Genomic DNA, 23,899 nt, shown 5'->3' with positions numbered 1-23,899 from the left:
GTCTCTTTCAATTCTGGTTTCCTCGGTGTGTATGCCCAGAAGTGGGATTGCTGGGTCATAAGGTAGTTCTATTTGCAATTTTTTAAGGAATCTCCACACTGTTCTCCACAGTGGCTGTACTAGTTTGCATTCCCACCAACAGTGTAGGAGGGTTCCCTTTTCTCCACACCCTCTCCAGCATTTATTGCTTGCAGATTTTTGGATCGCAGCCATTCTGACTGGTGTGAAGTGGTACCTCATTGTGGTTTTGATTTGCATTTCTCTAATAATGAGTGATGTTGAGCATCTTTTCATGTGTTTGTTAGCCATCCGTATGTCTTCTTTGGAGAAATGTCTATTTAGTTCTTTGGCCCATTTTTTGATTGGGTCGTTTATTTTAAAATAAAGGCATTTTGGAAAGAGGATGTAACTATCTTCATTAGAGTTGTTTAGAATTTCATGAGGCCTGATGAATGCTAGTCAGCTTTTAGGATTAGAAGTTTTTATTGCAGTAATTTTTTTTTCCAATTGTGGTAGTAAAATGTCCTTCTAGCTGCTTTTTTAGAATTCATAGTCTTAGAACCTAAGTCTTATTAAAACAGCAAAATTCTCACAAGATGTAATATCTTTAAGAAAAAATAAAATATGGTGCATCCTATTCAAAAGGTTTCTGATGACGTATTCTCTTTGAGATTGTCTTTTTAAGCTTAGAAAAAGCAAACCCGTTTCCCTAAGATATTATACAATGTTATAGGATGAAAATTGACATTTTCAAGAATAGTTTTATATTTTGACTTCCATTTTTCATTTTAAATCTGAGTTAATTGATAGCATCCAAAATAATACCCAAATATCCCAGTGGAGTAGACTGTGCTGATTTGGGGAAAATATTTAATTAAAAGTCATAAAATCTCACCATTTTCACTTCTAATAAGAACTGTGATAAAACTTATGAAAGCCTAACTTAAGGAGATAATCAGTTGTATTGTTTCATGTCAAATTCAATGTTATTTATATTTTGTGTAAAACTTATTGCCAGTAGTATGGATTGAGCCTGAGTCTGTTTGACAGTGAGAAGTTATTAAAACTTACATGTGAAACTTAAATACTTTATAAAAACAGACCAAGTTGCCATTCATTCTTGAGCGTATGTGCGTGTGGGTGTGTTTAGACCTTTCCACTGGGGAAAGCTCAACTTGGTAGGTTACTAACGTATCTCCTGACCTTTCCTCCTGTCCCCTGTCTTGCCTCCCTGGGTGGAGGAGCTTGCTCAGAAGTAAGCTGTGTTGCTGTCCACCTGAGTGTCCTGTGCATATGTGCTTTCCTTTGTGCCCCACTGCTGGCCTTTCCTATGTCTGGTCATGGAAAATGAAACCCTGATGAGATGGCAACTGAATGAAGTTCCCATAGAAGTGAAGCATTTCCTTGCCCAGTACAGAACCTGCTTGCCAACATAAAATCTACATAAGGAAAATTGTGGGAGTTGTTCCCATCTCATTAAGGTACAGCACTGTATGTGATTCCATGTGTGTGTTTGGTCATAAATGAATATTGACTTAGAAAGGCTTCATACGGTTTGTATAAAGCTTTAGAACAGTGATTTGATTCAAAGTCGATTTGAATGCTAGGAGAGTGTAATTGGATGTTATTCTTAACACACATAATTCCAGAAACAGACAGCAAGCATTGGTATGTTTTAGTGAGGGTGTTTGGCTAGCTTTTCTGCAGCACTAGTGAGTTACTGTATTATTTTGGGAATTAAGGTCAAGCAGTCAGAGTGTTCATTTGATATTTGCTCAAGGTGTTTATTGACCCAGAATTTCCTTCTTTATTAGTTTCTCTGTTTTTGATTGCTCAGGATATTGCATTTTCTTGCTTATAAATGTGATTTCACGATGGAAAACACTTCTGTACATTTGTATTTATATATCAGGAAAATTTGTAAGCTTAGCAGTTGAAGGTGAAAAAAAGAATCTATGAAAGTTTTAGTGCAGTTTTAAACTTTTGAGACATCTTTTTTAAAGTTAATTTATTTATTTTAATTGGAGGCTAATTACTTTACAATATTGTGGTGGTTCTTGCTATACATTGACATGAATCAGCCATGGGTGTGGCTGATTGTTTTATAATACAAAGTATACATTCCTACCCAGATTAACTTTGAATGTGCAATTTAAATAGATGAATAAGATGTGCTGTCTAAACTTGACATAAGTTAACTTGCCAGTGGAACATGTGTGCATTGGTCAACTTCTGTGGACACAAAAAGGACTTGCTTTCTGAAGATAGACTTTTACTTGGCCAGTATAGATATGCCTCTTATTAAGTATGTTGAAATGCGTTGTGGCCTGAGGAGTAGTGTTTATGTTTACACTTAGCTGCTGAAGAGAATGTTTAACCTACATCTCAAGATAAGGAGTAATAGGATGGTGTTGAGGCAGTGGTGACTCAGTCTTGTATCAGTACAAGGCATGCCCAGTATGTACTAGAAGAACTGAATTATCTTCCAAATGTGCTTAGCCTATCATGGAACTAGGTTAGTTTGGCCCACAGTATTGCACTTAACGTTATTCCAACTTTTAGTCTTGACTTACTTGTTACTGGGTGGCAGAAATTATTTTACGTCTTCTGCACATTTTGTGGTTGATGAGATTTAAAAGTATTATTGAAAATAAGCATGTAATCAATATAAGAATTGTGCTTTTCATATAATGTTGTAATTTTACTAATCTTAACTGTTGATAGAATCAAGAAAGCAATACTTTCTAAAGTGAAGTTGAATACTGGACTAAAGATGAAGCGTGTTATCATCACACAACTGCTAAGTGATAGAACCAGGACTTGAACCCAGGTGTTCTGAGTCTGGAGCCCATGTCTTTAAACATGAGACCTAAAGCTGACACAAATTCATTTCCATAACCATTGAATATTGTATTCTGTAACTTATGCTTGCCTACATTTATTGTTTTATGCCATGCATGCTCATTTTCTGAACAGTGAATTAATATTTGGTTAATATCGTAGATATTACTTGTGTTTTTGAATCTATCTGTAAAGATCCTTTCTCCAGGGGATCTTCCCAACCCAGGGATCAAACCCAGGTCTCCCACATTGTAGGTGGATTCTTTAGCAGCTGAGCCACAAGGGAAGCCCAGGAATACTGGAGTGGGTAGCCTATCCCTTCTCCAGCAGATCTTCCCAACTCAGGAATTGAACCAGGGTCTCCTGTATTGCAGGCGGATTCTTTACCAATTGAGCTATCAGGGAAGCCCAATAGCTACTTACAGATATTTCCTTGTACTGTCCTGTTTTGGTGCATGTATCCTCTTTGTTCCGCATTGCTATAAAGAAATTAAAATTTTTTTTCTAGTCATTGAAATCTATTGGTTGTCTAGCTTTCTAAAACAGGAGTAGCAAACTTAAATTCTTTTTGTTTCAGTAGTATCTCTTGACAATAATTGTGCTGTGTTTAAAATTCATATTTCCTTTTATATGTTAAAAATGTAATTTACTTTTGACAGTGTCTTTCATCTCTATTCTTCCCTTTTATGGAAAGGGCAATGAGAAATTGTGATTGGAAAAACAAAACAAAATTTAAGATGGTCAACGGCAGCTATTATTTTCTTTTTAATAGGTACTCTTGGGGAAAATAGTGGGCAAAAACTCCTTTCTATTCACACAAAATAACAAAGGTTGACTCTTGGGTGTCAGGGATGGGAGCTGCAAAAAGAAAATTGATATGGCCTCAATGTGTCATTTAGTGTTGTGCTTTCTCAGTCTTGCTAAGTTCAAAGAGAATATCGGTTTCTATATATGTTAGTGTTTGCATGGGAGTCACAAGAGAAAACAAAGGAAAACCATTTGAACTTTCTTCAGGCTATGAAATCAAAACACTGATTTTAAAGATCTGTGCAAACTTGGACTGTCCTCATACAGGGAGGTATATCAGAAAAGTGTAGACTTAGAGCAGAAATCCTTGACTCAGAAGTCCTGGCTGTGTCATTTCCTCTCCGTGTGTGTTAGTGGGCAAATCAGTGTCTCTGAACTTTGATAATAAATACAAGCAGCCTATTGACCACTCATGGTTTTGCTGAGAATAAAACAATGTTATGTGTATGAGCTAATTTTTGATCCATTTACTATTGTAATAGGTAATTTTTTCCCATTGCTGTTATTATTTTGCGAGCATCTAGCTATCTTATAGGACAGTGCTTCCCAGCCTTTTCACACTGCGATGCATTCAAACAATGAGAATGCTTGCATAGCCTACCATGGTGAGTGGACAGGCTATTGTGGGAGGAAATCAGCAGCAGGGGCTCTGATCACTTCCGGCCCTACCCTATTGACCTGTGACCTGAAGTGAAGGAGCAGCTTAGCACACCTGTAAACTATTAAGGGCAAATCAGTGCACTAAGGTGTGTTGGTCAGAAGGCTCTGGAATCAGGAAACAAAGAAAAACAAAACTTGCGTATATAGTTTTTGACACCAGAACTCTTGGAAAAAGAATTTTTTTGGTACACAATTTTTATATTAATCAATTTATTTTCCTGAATTTTTATATTTCCTGTCTTTAATTTTTCCATGTCTTTAAAGGGGCTAGATCTATTTATTTAGGTTCAGTGTAATGCTAGGGAATGAAAGATTCAAAATATCTAAAAACTGTGCTTCAAGAGAGAAGCATGACAATACCATGGAAACTGTGATTTACATTTCTTAGATTCTTATTTTACTTCCTGTTGATAATTTGGGATTATCAATTTCTGTATTCTTGTATTAGGATTGTACCTGGTTACATGTGATGGAAAATTTACTAGATTAGCTTAAATAATAAATAAAAATAAACAGGGATTTTTTTTTTCCCCAGCAGGAAGTTCAGAAACAGGCAGCAGAACTCACACTCTTTTTGGCTTCCTCCTTCATTTATTCTATCATCATGGTCATGAGGTGGATACTCCGCTTCCGTGTGTTATATCCATGCTTCAGGCAAGGAGGGAGGAAGGATGAAAGTAAAAGGAATATGCTAGTGAAATCTGCCCTTCTTTCTTCATATAGGAAGACCACAACTTTCGGACTTGTAATCATTTGCCTATGAAGTTGGCTCATTTTCTAAAATGCTGCATGAGTCAAAGGGATCTTACTGAAAGGCAGGATTCAGCCTGTAGGCTTACAGGTTGCAATCTTTATATATATATATATATTTTAGATTTTAGTATCCAGTATACAAGCCAGTATACAGGTTGCAGTCTTTAGACTAAGTACTGCTTCAGGTATTGACTATTATAGAGAAAAGCTTTTGAATCTCTAATACTAGAAATCTGAAAGATCTCTAGGCAGTGAAATTATATGCTACAGATCTCATGAACTCCTTTTTTGACTTTTTTTTTTAACTAAAAGAAAAATCACATTCGTTTACATTTTAATCTGCAGTGAGTTCACCAGTGAAGTAGCATAGGTTTTCCTTCCAAATCGATACTGTAAAGATACCATCTAAGTGGAAGTCGACCTCCCACGGAACTCTGACTATTGGATGGAAAATGCTAGGAAGCAATTTGGGGCTTAATGTTAGGAAGACATATCAAGAAAATAAAGCCAGCCAGAAAGTCTGACTCACTCCCACGAGAAGAGCTTCCCAGCACAGAAGGCAGACACCAGAACTTGAGCATCAGTAGGAATTTTACCAAGACATTTTAGGACTTGAAAATGTTATGAAAAGTCAGTTTTGTGGAAGGAATGGTGCCTCAGTTGTCCTCAATTTTGGGAAGGTGGTACTTTTCCTAGCAAGATCTTTAGTCATGCTCCCTTTCCTATGTAGTTCCCCAAACCTCGATATAAAATAATGGCAGGATTCCTGTTACTCTCACTGGAATAATCAGAACTTCACACTGATTGGAATAAAATGTATAAATTACCTTCATGATGGACCATGATTTTTTAAATCATCTTCAACTTTGTTAAGGGATCTTGTTTCCTGAGTTTTTTTCTTTTCTGTTCCTCCTCACTTGCCTATTGCCCCGTTTAAGATTAACCATGGATGACAGATGAGGAAAGACTGAAGGTAAGAACAGTCTAAAGAGTTCTCATCTGGCATCTGCTTGTGTTCTCTAATGGAAATCTGAGAGGACTTCGAATGAGGAGGGAGCTGAGAACTTGTTTTCAGTGGGTTGTAGAAGGCAGCTTATGATACTCTCAGGCCTGCTTGCCAATGGGAAGCATGTATATGCCCCTGTCCTTAGCAAAACAAAGTCACATTCTACAACCAAACGTAAAAGCCTATTTGCAATGATTTGTATATGACAGCTTTTCTCTTTTGAAAAAGTTCAGATAAACATTAGTTCAGTTCAGTCGCTCTGTCGTGTCCGACTCTTTGTGACCCCATGAATCGCAGCACGCCAGGCCTCCCTGTCCATCACTAACTCCCAGAGTTCACTCAGACTCATGTCCATCGAGTCGGTGATGCCATCCAGCCATCTCGTCCTCTGTCATCCCTTTCTCCTCCTGCCCCCAATCCTATCCAGCATCAGAGTCTTTTCCAATGAGTCAACCCTTCGCATGAGGTGGCCAAAGTACTAGAGTTTCAGCTTCAGCATCATTCCCTCCAAAGAAATCCCAGGTAAACATAGACCATATAAAATTATTATTGCCATTCATGGCTGATACTTTATTATGAAAACTTTCATCTCCATCAGCATAAGGTACAGACATTTTGTTTATTATGTTAGTAGAGGTATTTCTTTCAAACAAAGTATTTTTCATCATTGGTCAAGTACTTTTCCCAGCCTTGTAGAAAGTCAGTCTTCTTTGTAAAATACAAAGTACTTCCCAACAGAGGACTGTAAAAGATGAGGAGCTAATGAGAACTCCTCCTCTTTTGTGCTTCCTTTCCTCTGTCACCTCTGCATTCTTTCCTCCTTTCACAGCTTCCCCTCAGTAATTCATCAAATTTCAAAACACACATTTCTGCAGATTTCTACTCTTAAGGGCACTATTTCAGTTGAAAATCAGTTTTCAGGATTTCAGATATCTTTCCCTTGAAAAGTTGTTCCTTGGACCTTGAGCATTGGCAATGATAAGGATGTTGCCGCGGTAACTAGCAGAATGATCCTGAAAGTTCATTGCCAGCTTAAATGTTACCCACAGTTGAGTGAAAACTTGAGCTCATTACAGGAGGTGACAGTTTACAAAACCATGACTCGAGAATCCACTACTCACTCAGCTGAAAGACTTTCAGGATACAGGGGAAAATTCATTTCAGGAAAGATTCTGCTTCATCTCTTGCTTCTAATTTATGGATTCTCAGTTATTGTGGCATTCCAGCATTAGACTTTTCATCAAGGCATGTACCTTCATTTCTAGTGTTTCAGATTTCTTGTTTCAGGGCACCAAAACAAAACAAAATGGCTTTTAAGACTGTTGTTTTCCATTATGATTTGTAACACTGTTTGGTTATAATAGGGTCTATTTTTCCTCTTGATTTCTAAGATTTCTGCTGGAAACGCTGATGAAGAACATATGTCTGCCCTAAATCACTCCCATGAGAAATGTTGGAACTGTTACATTTAGTTTTACTGTCCAACATATTAAAATAGTTAACTGCAGCATGTATTACAAAATGGCTATATCAAGTGAAGTTTACAATGTTTAGTTCATATTTAAAATACATCACAAGCTGTGTAGAAAAATATTTAGAGCTGCCTATTAAGGTAGTAACTAGTTAAGTAATTTTGCAAAGATATTAAGGGATTACTGCAAATTACTTTCTCAAGTACTTAATTTTTTCATGCCAGATCATAAAAATGATCATTCTTAATTAAGACAATGGAACAGATCTTCTTGCAGTGGTATTTATATATGCACAAAGGCATGAGACAGACTGTCTAAATCATTAATTTTTATGTCTGCTCATGATGCCAATGGTAATAATTGTGTGTATGACAGAGCGATTAATAATTGCTGACTCTTATTAACTGCACATTAGATTATACATTTCCCAGTCATGAAAGACAACAAACGGAATGCATGGAATACACCGTAGTTTTCTTAAACGTATAGCTATGGATCAGATGGGAGTGACTGAGTGTTGTGGTCGGAAAGAGCACAGAGGAGAAGGGGACTAATGTTTATTCCTCAAAATCCTCATTGGTGTGTAACCTGAAAGTAAGTCACTTAGCTTCCTCATTGTAAAGTGAGAGTCTTATTAGGTGAATCTTAGGTCTCCTCTTTGGCTGCCACTCTGTGGTTCCAGCTTCATTTGTTTTTTATTCTTATCAGATTCAGTGTACCCCCATCCCTACCTCTAAGCCTGCTCCTTCTCAGTACCGTTGTCTCTGTCAGGCTGTCACTGTCATCTCGGGAGGGAAGCAGTGCAGTCACTGACTCAACCTCAGCTCCGAGAGCTGTGGCCTCTCCCCGCGGCCGTGTCTGCTTCCTCTGAGATGGCCTTCTCTGTTCACAGTTCTCCAGCAGTGCTCCCTGTGCCCTAGCACACAGTGGCCCTCGGCCGCTCCACCCCTGCCCACCCATTCATTCAGCTTGCTGATGACCAGGTTAGCATTCTGAAATTTAATTTTATATTTTAATATCTTTAAGGTTTTCCCTCCACTATTGTAGTCATACTTTCTCTTTGTAGAAAATTTGGAAATGTAAAGAACAGTGTAGAAGGCACATATAAATTTCATTTCATTGAATATTGATGAAAATCAGGTATTTGCCATTTGTATTTCGTCTTCTGTGAATTGCCTGCTCATGGTCTTCTCCTTTTTTTCGGACTGAGTTGTTAATTCTGTTCTTGATGATTTTAAATCAGAGCACCTGTTTTATTAAGGTTATTAGTGCTCAGTCATGTGTTTTGTTAGCATGTCTTCCTGGTCGATATTTGCCTTTCATGTTTGCTCAAACGGCAGGTCTGGAGATGGAGCTGTGTTTAGGAATGAGGGCGCAGGGACTCTAGAGGTATGATCGGGACACTCTGCATCTTCCTCCTGAGTACTGGGCTCATTCTTTCCTGTCTCAACTGCCTCCATGTGACCCCCTCATCCCTCTAAGGCATTCCTGGCTTCTGTCATTTCAGAACAACAACTCAGGAGAAAGGAGAGTTTTTGTTTTTCAATCCGAAGACATGAAACTGACTGACTTCCAGTCGTCATTACCAGGGGAATAGGGTTGTCTGTGGCCAGGCTGAGTCCTGAGCTTATAACTGCATTGGGGCGTAGGCAGGAGAGAGACGGGGGCAGGATATGGAGAACGGGCAGTGGACTGTGATCAACAGTCCAGCATTACCATTTACTAATAGAATAGGGACTGGAGTGGTTCCACAAAGGAAGGGACACTGGTGTACAAATGCTAGGCATGGCCATTGTGAAAACATTCACAAATAAACCAGTTTTCTTTCTTTATATCTAAAAAACGTATCTTATCTTCTCCCTCTTGAGTTTGGTACTTTGCCTGTAAATGGATGAAGATGTCACTGGCACCAGAATAATTGCTTCAGGAGTAGATGTTTATATGCCTAAAAATCATTGTCTGGAATTTTCACTAATGTTTTAGAAAACAGCATCAGAACAACTGGGAAAATTCTTAGATCTCAAACTGCTTTCACTATATAATTGCTGTCAGCACTCAAGTAGCCATAATTGTGCCTGTCATGTATGACTGTGTAATTATATGTAATTTTTTGAATATAAGTATTAGCAGGACAATGATTATCATTTGGATGAATTTTAAAACTCCATTCATATTTATACATTTTGTAAAATATTTATAATTGGATTTTTTCCCTGATTACAGAAATATACTTGTTCATTGTAGGAGTACTTGGACTATCTTTTACTCTTTAATAAACACAGAATAAAATTTAAAGTTACCTATGAACCCACTACTGAGAGAAAACTACTGTTAGTATTTTGATGTGTACTTGGTGACCTATTGGTAAGTAGAAATTCAGATCCCATATAAGTCTCCCAAGTAAAAGTGGCAGGTGAGATTTTTGTTTTAAATTTGTTTTGTATTTTATCTGTCAAGGTCAGAGTGCCTAAAATAAAGGGGATCAGAAATAATGTCATATATGGCTTTTGAAACTAACATTGGAAAGTTAATTGTTGAGAATGTTGGTACTGAACTAATGTCCCGAGTTCTAGGAGACAGTATCCCTCAAAAGTCAAATTACCCTTAATCAGAACATAAAGGAGAATAGGGGCTTCTCTGTCCACGGGATTTCCCAGGCAAGCAAACTGCTGTGGGTTGCCATTTCCTTCTCCAACGGATTGTCCCAACCCAGGGATTGAACCCAGGTCTCCTGCATTGTAGGTGGATTCTTTACCATCTGAGCCACCAGGAAATGCACACAAAGGAGAATTCTCTCAGCCAAAGAGGAGGACCATTAGGACCTTGGGTAGGAGGGAAAACACTTAGATACAAATAGTTCAGCCTAGAATTTTGGCAAAAGAAAATTAAAAAGAGACACAACAGGCTCTAGACACCGATATTATTTTATTATGTGAGGAGAGAAGATTAATGTTTTAAAAACCAGAAGGAGAACATATGTGTACAACCATGGTGATATTCATTTGTATTTTGAAATTTAGTTGTAAACGTAACCAAGAATGTAATTCCCATGGAAACCTGACTTTTTCTGCCTTCATATGTTGCCTGTTTATTCTGTTCTTAGCACCTGGAGTGAATTGGTCCCAAATGGGATGGTAATTTTCACTGAAGTGTTTATAAAATGAAGCCCCCTTCTGCTTTTTTTCCTTTCATTTTAAACACAAGACATATGCCTGCACCTCTTCGTCAGGCTCTTGAGTTGTTGCCAGCCTGACAGAGAGCCATCTGGAACAGGAAACTGATAGGATGCAGTGTTCATTAACAATTAACATTTTCCAATGTGTAAAATGCATTAGAATTTTCATTTTAAATGCTGTGGTTTTTTCCAAACTATACTCTGAAATAATTGTATTCTTTCTTTCCTTATTTTTGTTGTGGTGGTTAAGAAAAACAGTTAAATCTGATTTATTTTTTTATTTATTTATTGCATACAGTGATGTAGAATTGAGTTTCTTTTGTGTACAAATCACCACCTTGCAAAGAATTCAATCTTTGGCCAAAAAAGTTTTCTTCATAGTTAAAATGTGGTTGGATACTTCCTCCCTGGAAATGCACACCCTTTCTGTCCAAGTGTGGAAACAATGCACTATGTCAACAAGCACACTTGTGAGTTACAGTTTACAGTATTCAGAGTGTCTCTTTGATGTACAAGAAGTGAAGCACATGTTTTCATCTGTTAAAAAGGCAGAATGCTTTAAATTTTGTTCCCAGATTTTTCTATGGTTTTCCCTTTGTTATTTTTTTAAACTTGAACCTCTTGCTTACCATCCCTCTTCTCGCTTTCTCCCTCCTAATCTCACCTACTCTCACACTTCTACGAGAGAAATCGGAAAACTGGTCACCTGGGGAGTTTGCACACTGTACTCTTGATTATTTCAAGTTGTTCTCCTGGAGAATGCAGAAGCCCAGACAATATGACATCATCTGAGATGAGTACAGCCTTTTATTATAGAAATCGGTATTTAATGGCTTTTGAATGTAGAGCGACTGTAGCATTTCAGAGCAATAGTCCTTCCAGATATTTGACTGCAAGTACTGACACCATTCTGTGTCAGGGACACTATGCACAGAGTTTAAAATAGAGCAAAACCACCGGAGTCTATTTGTTGGAACTTCTTGGTAGGGTATGTGCAAATAACAATCAAAATATCAGATCTCTAATTACTTCCTTATTGTTTTTATCTTTGCAGTTCTCTCTTGAGCCAAGTTATGCCTTATCATTTATTTAAAATGCAGATTCAACATGTGAAAAATCCAGGAAAAAGCTCTGGGAACATAGATATGTTGGCCTTTTGATTGGCCCTTTTAAGGACATGGCTCTTGTTTTGCAATTTGGCAGTGAAAAAAATATCAGTATTTTGCTTAAAATAATAGAGCAAAAATGAACATGATCAGGCTCAAAAAAAATCTGGGTCATTACTCTCCAGGGTAGGGAGGAGCTAGAAACGGTTACTAAATAGTGTGCTCCACCCACGATGTCCTCCGTGTCTGGACCAAAGGGACACACCCTCTGCACTGGACTCTTCAGAGCAGTAGAATGACATTTTTCCACAATCACCTTCTTACTCTGGAGGTTTTGTATTCTATCATACCGTTTGTTCTAGCCACAGGCTTTTCAGTTCCTTAAATCCATTACACTCCCTCCAACTAACTCCCCACCCCAATCCAGGTAACCTCTTTGGGGCACGGCTCAGGCAGACCACGTGTCCTGGGCTCAGCCTTGTGCCCCTGCCTGCTAGCTCAGAGCCTCCACCCTCACCATGCGTCTAGTGAGCAGTTTATTATATATTTGTGTGATAAATTGATTCGTGTCTGTCTTCCCTCTGCCCCAGACCATAAACTCCATCAGTGTGGTTCACCATTGTATCTCAAACACCAGCTATGCTCAGGAGCAACATGGAAGGCTTTTCCTAAGTACAGTATTTATTGAATGAAGGAGGGAATGAGAAAGCAGGCCTGGCTCAGCTCCAGTTTTCATCTGACACTGCAGCGCTGCAAATAGGTTGCAGCTTTACCGGAGGAGAGAAGAGACTAGAACATTAAAGGAAGCCATGCCCCACCAATGAGAGTTTGAAATCCCATTGTTTGCAATATAGTGAAGAAAATGATTCATGCAGTGAAAACAAAGACTACCAGCCAGTGATGGAACTGTTATTTTGTGCTAAATACTAAATCTGGCAGTCTTTTTGTGCTGCCAGATTTTGAATTCTGGAGGTTTTTGGTTAAATTCACTGTTTTTCCATTACTCCTCTTTTTTTTTTTTCCCCATCTTTATTTCTTTGTCCATCTTCTCTTTTGTCCCCTTATCTTGTTTCCTGGCCAGGTAGTGAGGCTGTTATTCAGCCACACCTGGAAGGCAAAACATTTTTTGGCTTAACTTTTAAACCTCAGGCCTACTGACAGTTCTTCTCCCACCTGAATATATCAAGGGTGAAACTGGCCACAGAACATCTGTGGAAGTTCAGTGGCCCATGGACAGAATCACCGGGGCAGAAGGAGAGCTTTCCTCCTGAATGCCTGTCAGCAGTATCCAGCCATAGCGCCCTGACTAACGTCTCTGAGCAAATCTCTCCTCAGCCAGCTTCTGTAGCCCTTTCTGGCTGCTCTCCCAAACTCTCCCCCTCCTACCCTGAACAGAACCATTTCTCCAGAAATGTTTTCTAAAATAACATTTTTTTTTTCACCACATCTGCTGCTCCCACCCCCTTTACCCTGCACCTCCACACCTAATTATCAGACCTAAACCAAGGGAGTTTGGTCATGAAACTAGCATTCCTAAGTTACAGTATTCTATTAGGTACTCACTGATAAGGAAACGGCTTGGCATACATAATGTATCATACAAAGTGGAGGAGGGGGTTTGCCCCCAGCCCCATGAATCTCTTGTCTGCTCATGTGTAACCTGAGGCCCCGTCATCAGGCATGTGTGCCCATTGACAGGAACATGAGCCTGCCTACTGGCTGTGAAGTTTTGCTTCTCAAGGCAGGAGCTGACTAGCCTGAGCACCTTTTGCTTTTCATACATATAGAAGAATCTGTGATCATTTCTTATTGCTGTGGCAAATAGGAAAGTTACAAAACGCTAGTGAAGGAGAATGAGAATGAGAAAAGCTTTAGATCCAGATACATGTAATAGTATGTTTCAGAACCTCAAGTGTTCTCTTCTTAGGATTTAAACAGTTTTATTTTCAACTCTACAATATTTTCCAATTGTGCTATATTTCAATGCCATTTCTTATGCCTAAAATACACCCCCTGCCTCTCCATTCCTACCTGTAAAACTCCCACTTATTCCAAATGCAACTACAATAGCATTGCCTTTCTTACTCCTTCTCTAATCATTCCAGCCCGAAGTGACCCTGCGCCTCGGTATTGACTTGTGACATCTCTAGAGCATTTATATTTGTGTCAACCTCACATGGGTGATACTTGTACACGTGTGTGCTTCCTACCTGGTCATCTTGGACAAGTTACTTATTCTCTCGTTACCTTCACTAGTCTATCTTTAAAATGAATGTACGTGAGTTTGAGCAAACTCTGAGAGATGGTGAAGGACAGGGAAGCCTGGCGTGCTGCAGCCCTTTGGGTTGCAAAGAGTCGGATACGACTCGGCAACTGAACAACAAATAATATTACATCTCTTGTTGGACTGCTATATACGCTTCACAGTATACAGCTACTGTTGTCGTTTGGTTTCTATTAAGTTCCTTGAGGGCAGCAGCCATTTATTATTCATCCCTGTATTCTCAGTCCCCATTTTTAAATGGTGGTGCTGAATGAAGAGATAAAAACTGGGTTGTGTATTTTCATGCTGCCCTTCACTTTTCTCTATTCCTAGAGTTGTTTCAGATGGAATGGAGGCTAGACTGACAGCTCAGCCTTTGGGGACTAGAACTGGTTCTGAGATGTTACATGGTAAGAGAAATATTTGATAATGAGTACAGAGGAGCCTGGTGGGCTACAGTCCATTGAGTCACAAAGAGGTGGACATGACTGAGCACACACACATTGTTTTTTTTTGCAAAATATTGCTTTATAAACCTGCTGTATTGCAGAAAACTTTTTCTTCTATTCCTGATAAGCCAAACACTGTAAACAGTATATCATCACCTTGGGAGTAGATCTAGATACTCTTCTCCTCCAAAGTTACTTTACTCATCTAGGCATCGACTGTCACATTTTTCCTTCACACATACATATTTGGAACTGATTTAACTTTATAGGAAAAGGAAATTTAACCCATGTGTAGTTGAAAGAACTTACTTTCTTCTTATACTTCTTTTCTCTGAAGAAAATCTTACAGGTTGGGTATAACTTCCTGACCCTCAGCTTTCATTGGTCCAACTCTGTGGAGTTACCAGACACCAATGAATTTGCCTATATGAGAAGGGCAGTAAGAGAGTTGGTCCTTCTCTTTCTCAAATATTGGTTTCATGTTCCTAGCATATCTGTCAGCACTAATAAGAATATTTATGGCACACCAAAAATGTCTAGACGTGGCTCCAGAACCATCTCGTGGGATGATCTAGCTCACTGAGCTCATCGTCTGAATGATACAGTGAGATGTCCAGAGCTCTCGCAGGACAAAGCCCCGCCCCAGCAGCACTCTGTTCCAATAGGCTTATCACCAGAGCACACAGGGCCTTTGTTCTCTGGCTGCGCGGGGTGGGAATTCTTAGACCCTTGTTACCACAGACGTGCCTGTGAAGATCCGTTTGAATCCTTCCCTAGAGTGGTTCCCAAGCACTGTTCTATAAACCGGCTGTGTTAGAATCCCTAGAGAGAGTTGTTCACCAAACAGAGTTATAGACCCTACCTGAGCCCTACCCTATCAGAGAGTTGAGGGGTCAGGTCTGGGGATCTGGGTAGAAAAGGAGTAGTGTGTTCTGTCTGGAGCTTCCTGGACCAGGCACAAGACAGGGCTTTCCCTTGAGACGTCACCCCCCTGGAGGTATGTGGACTGCACCCTCTCTTTTGGGGTACTTGGAGAAGGAAATGGCAACCCACTCCAGTGTTCTTGCCTGGAGAATCCCAGGGAGAGGGGAGCCTGGTGGGCTGCCATCTGTGGGGTCGCACAGAGTCGGACACAACTGAAGCGACTTAGCAGCAGCAGCAGCAGCAGCAAGGTCCCAGGTTACTGAACAGGGTAGATGTTGTCTACTTGGAGTAGGTCAGCAGGCAGTCTGAGGTATCAACGAGCATCTTACAGGTACTCACCTGGCGACTGGCTGGCCATGTCTGTCAGTGCCTGTCACACAGCTGTTAGTGAAGGTGCTAGAAGTCAAACCTAGTCCTGTCTGGGGCCCGTGTCAGAGGTCTCTGTCTCTGCACTGTGTTGCCTGCTCATTCCCAGCTGAGCAGCTCCAGCCACTCCTTCCCACCTGTTTACTGTGTGTGTTTCTCCTTGTTTATCGTGACACAGCTGTTCCATTTGGTGACCGAAGCTCTTGCCCGGGCAGTGTTTATGCTGGGACTCTTCCTTCCCTTTCATGGTGAGTGAGCTGCAGTTTGTTAGCCGGCCAGTGTTCAGAAGTCAGGGTCCAGGAGTTATTTCCCTTTAGATTTTTTTTTTTTAACTTGGTACCAAAGTGATTGAGTCTTGGGAAGTTATTCCTCAGGTGATCCCATTAGGTCAGAACCTGGTTTAAATGGATAATAGGAGGCAATGATGGCAGCTGAAACATTTAAAGCAACAACACATTTTGGGAAAGAAGACTAGAAAAATGAGAGCAATCCTGGTAACTGCTTATATTAGTATTCTTGATTAATGTCTGCTTTTTAAAACATCAAATTGCTAATGCATCTCTAATCACTGCAGCAGTCATAACCAATTAGTTGTGTTTATGTAATATTAGAGAGTGCACGGGCAGGGCTGGCCAAAATGTCACTTTCTTCCACGGAGGGAGTCAAGATTGCATGCCTTGCTGCTTCTCCAAGCCTGGTCTCTGCAAAACCATGAGCAGCTCACAGCCCCGCACCGAGGCAGCTCTCTGGGCGACTCAGAGTTGGTTCAGCTGTGGACTCGAAAGGGCCCCCAAGAAACTACCCATGACAGCCTTCTCTGAAGCCAGGCTGCCTCTTTCCTTCCACACCTCAGAAGCACAGCGGATTGCAGGCTCATACCCAGCAAGCCTCGCTGTTCTCTAGGCCTGTTGTGTTTGGCCTCTGCAGTGTTTGTGAAAACCTTCAGTTGGAAGCCAGATTGGAATAGAGCAGCTTTAAATAAAGAACTGGGTGTTTGTAGCTGTTGTTATTTGGTTTCTCTGAAAAATGTAAAGAATGGCAGGAATTGATTGAGGCTAAGTTGTGGCTTCTCTCTCAACATCCCAGGTGGCTCGGTAGATAAAGAATCCACCTGTCAACGTAGGAGATGCAAGAGGTGCAGTTTCCATCCCTGTGTCGGGAAGATCCTCTGGAAGAGGAAATGGCAACCCACTGCAGCATTTTTGCCTGGAAAATACCACGGGCAGAGATGCCTGGCGGGCTGTGCAGTCCATGGAGCTGCAGAGAGTCAGACATGACAGCACGCACGCCCATGCAGCTGTTCTCCAGCTGGCTGGAGCATCCGTCCCTCACCTCCTTCTCCTATAGTATCTGTGGCCCCCCTGCTGCAGGCAGTGTGTGGCTGTACTTTCCTATCACCGCCATATTATCCCTCCACCTGCCTGTTAGCAGATGGACGAGCTGGACAAGCAGCCATTCTGACCAATTAGAAAAGGTTCACTTATCATTGCATCACTATTTTGTAAACAGGAACTTGAGAGCCACGCATTCCTGAGTGTTTTTAGAGAAATGTTTCAGGCACAAGCTGTGGCATGTATTGGCCACTTGGCAAACATCTGCTGACTGACTGAATCTTTGACTAGAGGTCCAGGGGTTTGGGGACCCAGGGTCCTGTGTTTGGCTGGAAGAGGAGACATCGGGGGCAGATTGGGAATATTACTGGTACTCTGTAGATCTATGCAGAGCAGGGAAGCCAGCTAGCGATTTTTCACTTTCCATGAAATACAGGACTTGATCTTGTGTTGGGACACTTTGACCACTTTATACTGAAGCCTCTAAGACGTTAAACTTTAGTGACTTTGTAAAATTTCAGTAAATTTTCTGCTCAACTAAGCAAAAAGTCCTTTTGGGTTTAGTTGGGTGTGACTGTCTCTCTCACCTGACACTGTCTATTTCTCCCAGTGTGGGCTGTGAAACAGGACTGCCTCCCATGTCTCTGCTGCCTCTGTGCCCCAGAGCCCTTTGATGTCAACCGTGAACCCTCATTTTGTTACTCACACCTGGGCTCTGCCCTATCAGACCCAAAACAAGTTCTCAATGATCCTATCACAGTGGTTTGGGACTAAGGTTTCACAGATTGCCTGGGTTGAAATCCTGATTCATCCTGTGGCCCTGAAAGTTATCTATCATTTCTATATCTTAATTTTCTCATCTGCAAAATGGGTATGGTAGTAGCCCCTACATCATAGCATCGTCAGAACTGTGCTGGGCACATTGGGAGTGCTCAGTGAGTGACAGCTACTGTCTTGGTGGTGGCAGTGACAGCAGCAGTCATCTCTGTCTTGAATTATGAGAATGTAGCCACCAAGAGCTTTTTTGTGATTTAGTTTCATCTTACCTGCATTGAATCCTTGGAGCATCGTGGAGTGCTTTTGTCACCGGATTGTAAGAGTTTTGTATACTTCCCCCCCTGCCCCCGCCCTTAATGTGCGGTCAAGTTTGATTTGATAAAACAAGATACACATATAAGGGGTCCATTACTTCCTGGTTATAAAAGGCACACGAGGCCTATGTGAGGGAAGGTTATTGTCTTCCCATAGTAATTACTATGCTTTAAAGCTCAACACACTCTCACACCTTTTACTGAGGGAAAACAAGACTGGTTTCTGTGTAAAGCTCCTTGTGGTAACAGCCAGCTTTGGAATGTGGTGTGATGTCGCTGCTGATTGATCCTGGAGGTCTGGGTTTCATTTGTGTTATTAGAATACCTCAATTTATCTGTTTTCCACAGGGGATCACAGCGCTTTTCAGGGGTTTGGAAAGTTCTGAAATGAAAGCACACTTCAGGGCTAAGACATGTCTGTCCCAAACACTGGCAGTTCTCACAAGGCTAAGTGTCGGTTGACCTTAAGGAATGATATTTTTTCCTTAGCTATCAAGCCACAGGATTTAAAAACTGGTTTTATGACCAACTCTCCCTCTAGTCCACCCCCTTACTTACTTTGGACAGAAACTTGATTTCAGGGACAGAGTTGTAAAGTAAATGTTTGTGTTGGGGCCTTTTCTTTCCAATTCCTCACAGATTCCTTTCAGGTCTGCAAGAGAAAGCAAATTCTGTCAGTTATATTTGATTCCCAAAGTGGCTTTTGAACCCCAAGTCATATGTGTCCCACTGAAGCAAAAGATTTCCATTAAAAAAAAAACCAGAAACAGTAGATGCCTTGCAGATTATAAGAGGAATGTCCTATCGTGGATAAAAGAAATGGGAGGGACGTATGGAAGGAAGTCTCTGAGAATCAGAATTGAAGGTGTCCCTGCCAGTTAGGTCCATGACCTTGACTAGTTCTTAGCTGTTGGTGTCTTCCTCTGTGAAGCTGAGAATCACAGGTACCACCATCACACAATGTGGGAGGACCAGAGCTTGGGCTGCCCATAGTGTTTTAAGCACTCAGTAAGTAATACGTTACCATGATTACCATTACTATTACCATGCCTTGCTCTAGACTGAACTCCACTTATTCAATTATGAGATCTCATGTCACCAAAACATTTTGTAAATACTTTTTTCTTTTCCTGGTAGAAGTATTTGAATGAGCCCTCTCTTTGTTTATTGATCACCAAACCTCTTGATCTAATCACCATCTACTTACATGTGGAGAAACGCAGTCACCAACATGACTGATACTATATATCTTTGACTCCTGGTAGACCATCAGTCACCACATGTTTACTGAGTGCCTACTCTGTGCCAGGTAGAAGTGGGTTCTGGGGATATAAGAGAAAGCTTCTGCCCTGAAAGAGCTTGTATTGTTGTGGTAATATTTCTTGTATTTATGCCATATTCATTCTACAGAGTACCTGGCATACAGGAAGTACTCAATAAATGTTGGCAGGGTGGGGGGGGGGGAGTTGGTGAATTGAGTGCAACTTACTGAAATGTAAATCCAGTTTAACAATCTTTATCCATCTGGTTGGGTAGAAAAATAGTTCTTGCTGATTACTATCTTCTGTCTGGCTGTTTGAAGAAACTCTTCACTGTGATACTTATAGGTCTTTACGTGTGCTGCTTCTATATGTAAAGAAATGTGTAAAAGGAGAATTAGCAGAAATACAAACCAAGGTTGGCATACTTGTTCTTGAACCTGACCAGATTTTGCAAGTTTGTCAAGAGTTCTTCCTTTAATGGACACGGAACCCCCAGTCTGTCTGCATACCAGCAGCCTCCCCCTGTACACCTGCAAATCAAGAAGAAAGAGAGCAGGTGAGGTGGGTGGGAAGGAGGTAGCAGGCCAAGACCTGTCAGTGCTTGGCCTTGTATAGAATGCTTCACCTTTTTAGAATCACTTTTTATCTCTGAGGAGTAGATGCTGTTCACCACTGCACTCCACCTCCAGTTGGTCTTGTAGCAAGGTGATGTAAAAGTCAAAGTTGAGAATCTTATGCAAATGCTTCCATTTAAATTCATTTATGCAGTAAGGCTTGGAGCTTGATGTTTTAGGGTTGGTTAAGGTACCTTAGAGGTTTTAATGCCTCCTGATTCCTCTCTTCTTCTCTCCCTCCTTCCACTCTGTGTTCCCTTTTTCTTTCATCCATTCACTGTGGTCATCACTTTTGTCATTTTTTGAGTGATGTTTATTGCAGGGCAGTATAGCAAAGTGATTCATAATGTAGACTCCCAAGTCCTTCCATAGGTACTTCCCTAATGGTCCCGTGGTTAAAAGTTCACCTTCCACTGCAGGGGATGCAAGTTCAGTCCCTGGAGAGGAAACTGAGATCCCACATGCTGCACAGCAACTAAGCCCATGCGTTACAGCTAGAGAAATCTGGTGTGCCGCAGTGAAAACCTAGCACAGCCAAAAGAAAATCAAGCAAAATCCTTCTGCAAATGCTTTCCCGTACCTTCTACTGACATCAGAATTTGGGGTCGAGAACAATATATCCACCAGTCTACCAAGCCTTCTCCGATTCTGCCGATCAGTTCTCAATGATTTCCACTGTGGTTAATTTAAATACAGTTTATCTTAGGCTAACCTCCTATCTCTCTCTGTAGATTGTTCTCCTGGAGAATGGGGAGCTCATTCTTTAGACTTCTTTCACTTTCCAGAATGTACTCATCATGATGTTAAGTATGCAGTCACTTCTTAATATACTCAAGAATAGAACAGTGATGTCTTATCTTAATCTTTATTTGGCATAGATTTTTGAACATGAAAGTGAAAGTGTTAGTCGCTCAGTCATGTTTGACTCTTTACAACCACGTGGACTGTAGCCCACCAGGCTCCTCTGTCTGTGGAATTCTCTAGGCAGAAATACGGGAGTGGATTGCCATTTCCTTCTCTAGGGGTTCTTCCCAACCCAGGGATCGAACCTGGGTCTCCCACATTGCAGGCAGATTCCTTACTGTCCGAGCCACCAGGAAAGCCATGATAGGCTATGACATACAAGTGCTCTTGATATATAATCACTCGTTAAAATTTCATAAAGCTCAAATTAACATATTCAAATATGGAAATTTTTAAACAGTAAAATTAACAGTGTTTCCCAATGTTCTTTTTCTGTTCCAAGAACCTCTAGGATATCATCTCAACATTTAGTCGTCATATCTCTTTAACTTTCTCCTGCCTATGATGGTTTCTGAGACTTTCAGTATTTTTGATGATATAGATATTCTTAAGGAGTACTGCTCAGCTATTTTGTAGGATGTTCCTCAGCTGAGATTTTTCTGATTTTTTCTCATCATTAGAAGCAAGTTATGGGTTTTCTTTTTATTTCTTGCCTCAGTCCTAGAATCAGCTATTTCTATAAGGAGCCCCAGTTCCTTTCATTGGAGAATGGTATTAGAAATCAAGATCTGGTAGTAAGTATGCTCACTGCTGTTGGGATGTTATTCTTCTAGACCTTCAAAACTAACAAAGCAACAAATTACATGTATATATATAAACCCGTGTAAATATACACATTTATAAATATTTCCATTACAAAGCCATCTGTATTCAGGTTAAAGTAAACATGAGTTTATATTAGAGTTTATATTATTAGAGTCTCCAAGTCTAATCCATTACTATGTGGCTCATTGTAGCCTCATCCCCTTGTTTTCGGTATACATCCATACCAATAATATTTCATAGAAACCTGGCTTCCTCTGTCCTCCATCCACTTATTTAATGTGTTAGAATCAGTTTGTGCACCCCTCCCCTCCATCAGAATACTACACATGGGAAGTTGTAGATGTCTTAGGGTCAGGTATTCTTCTTCAGTTATGATGTTAATTTTGGTCACCTGATCAAGGCATTGTTGGAGTTCTTCCTGTAATGTATTTAATGTGTTCTCTTTTGCAACTAATAACCAATTTATGGTCATTTATTTTGATATAATACAAATATCTTGCTCCACATAAAGCTATCACCCACTGATTCTCACTCTTACAAATCTTACAATTATGGTTACAAAAAAATGGTTTTAACTCCACTATATCTCTGCTCATTAGTTGCATTCTGCTAGAAGGAAAAGCTCTCTTCTCCGCTAGATGTCAATGTATATTTTTATCTATTTATTATCAGTAGGGGTTCCTATTTAACATATTAGAATTTACTAATTTGGGGGGCCAGTCTGTTCAGTCGCTCAGTTGTGTCCAGCTCTTTGCAACCCCATAGACTGCAGCACGCCAGGCCTCCCTGTCCATCACCAACTCCTGGAGCTTGCTCAAACTCATGTCCATTGATTCAGTGATGCCATCCAACCATCTCATCCTCTGTCATCCCCTTCTCCTCCTGCCTTCAATCTTTCCCAGCATCAGAGTTTCCTCCAATGAGTCAGCTCTTCGCATCAGGTGGCCAAAGTATTGGAGCTCCAACTTCAGCATCAGTCCTTCCAATGAATATTCAGGACTGATTTCCTTTAGAGTTGACTTGTTTGATCTCCTTACAGTGCAAGGGACTCTCAAGAGTCTTCTCCAGCACCACAGTTCAAAAGCATCAATTCTTCGGCACTCAGCTTTCTTTATAGTCCAACTCTCACATCCATACATGACTACTGGAAAAACCATAGCTTTGACTAGATGGACCTTTGTTGGCAAAGTAATATCTCTGCTTTTTAATATACTGTCTAGGCTGGTCATAGCTTTTCTTCTAAGGAGCAAGCATCTTTTAATTTCATGGCTGCAGATACCATCTGCAGTAATTTTGGAACCCCCCAAAATAAAGTCTGTCACTGTTTCCCCATCTATTTGCCATGAAGTGATGGGACCGGATGCCATGATCTTAGTTTTCCTAATGTTGAGCTTTAAGCCAACTTTTTCACTTTCCTCTTTCACTTTCAACAAGAGGCTTTTTAGTTCTTCTCTTTCTGCCATAAGGGTGGTGTCATCTGCATATCTGAGGTTATTAATATTTCTCCTGGCAACCTTGATTCCAGCTTGTGCTTCATCTAGCCCAGCATTTCTCATGATGTACTCTGTGTGTAAATTAAATAAGCAGGGTGACAATATATAGCCTTGACGTACTCCTTTCCCAGTTTGGAACCAGTCTGTTGTTCCATGTCCAGTTCTAACTGTTGCTTCCTGACCTGCAAACAGATTTCTCAAGAGGCAGGTCAGGTGGTCTGGTATTCCCATCTCTTTCAGAATTTTTGAGAGTTTGTTGTGGTCCACACAGTCAAAGGCTTTGGCATAGTCAATAAAGCAGAAGTAGATGTTTTTCTGGAATTCTCTTGCTTTTTCGATGATCCAGCAGATGTTGGCAATTTGATCTCTGGTTCCTCTGCCTTTTCTAAATCCAGCTTTGAACATCTGGAAGTTTGCAGTTCGCGTACTGGTGAAGGCTGGCTTGGAGAATTTTGTACATTACTTTACTAGCATGTGAGATGAGTGCAATTGTGCAGTAGTTTGAGCATTCTTTGGCATTGCCTTTCTTTGGGATTGGAATGAAAACTGACCTTTTCCAGTCCTGTGGCCACTGCTGAGTTTTCCAGATTTGGTGGCATGTTGAGTGCAGCACTTTGACAGCATCATCTTTCAAGATTTGAAATAGCTCAACTGGAATTCCATCACCTCCACTAGCTTTGTTCGTAGTGATGCTTCCTAAGGCCCACTTGACTTTGC

The 23,899-nt window shown here is 40.5% G+C and overlaps 1 protein-coding gene across 1 annotated transcript in view; it reads left to right on the top strand.

The window, feature by feature from the left end:
• Positions 1 to 23,899, top strand: part of SCFD2 (sec1 family domain containing 2) — a 400,263-nt gene that overhangs the window by 159,424 nt on the left and 216,940 nt on the right. The gene's annotated exons all lie outside the window — the stretch shown is intronic.

Source organism: Ovis canadensis, chromosome 6, assembly GCF_042477335.2.
Source record: "Ovis canadensis isolate MfBH-ARS-UI-01 breed Bighorn chromosome 6, ARS-UI_OviCan_v2, whole genome shotgun sequence".
Classification (NCBI taxonomy): Eukaryota; Metazoa; Chordata; class Mammalia; order Artiodactyla; family Bovidae; genus Ovis; species Ovis canadensis.
Note: the sequence above shows the minus strand (reverse complement) of the source record. Positions and strands in the feature narration are given on the sequence as shown.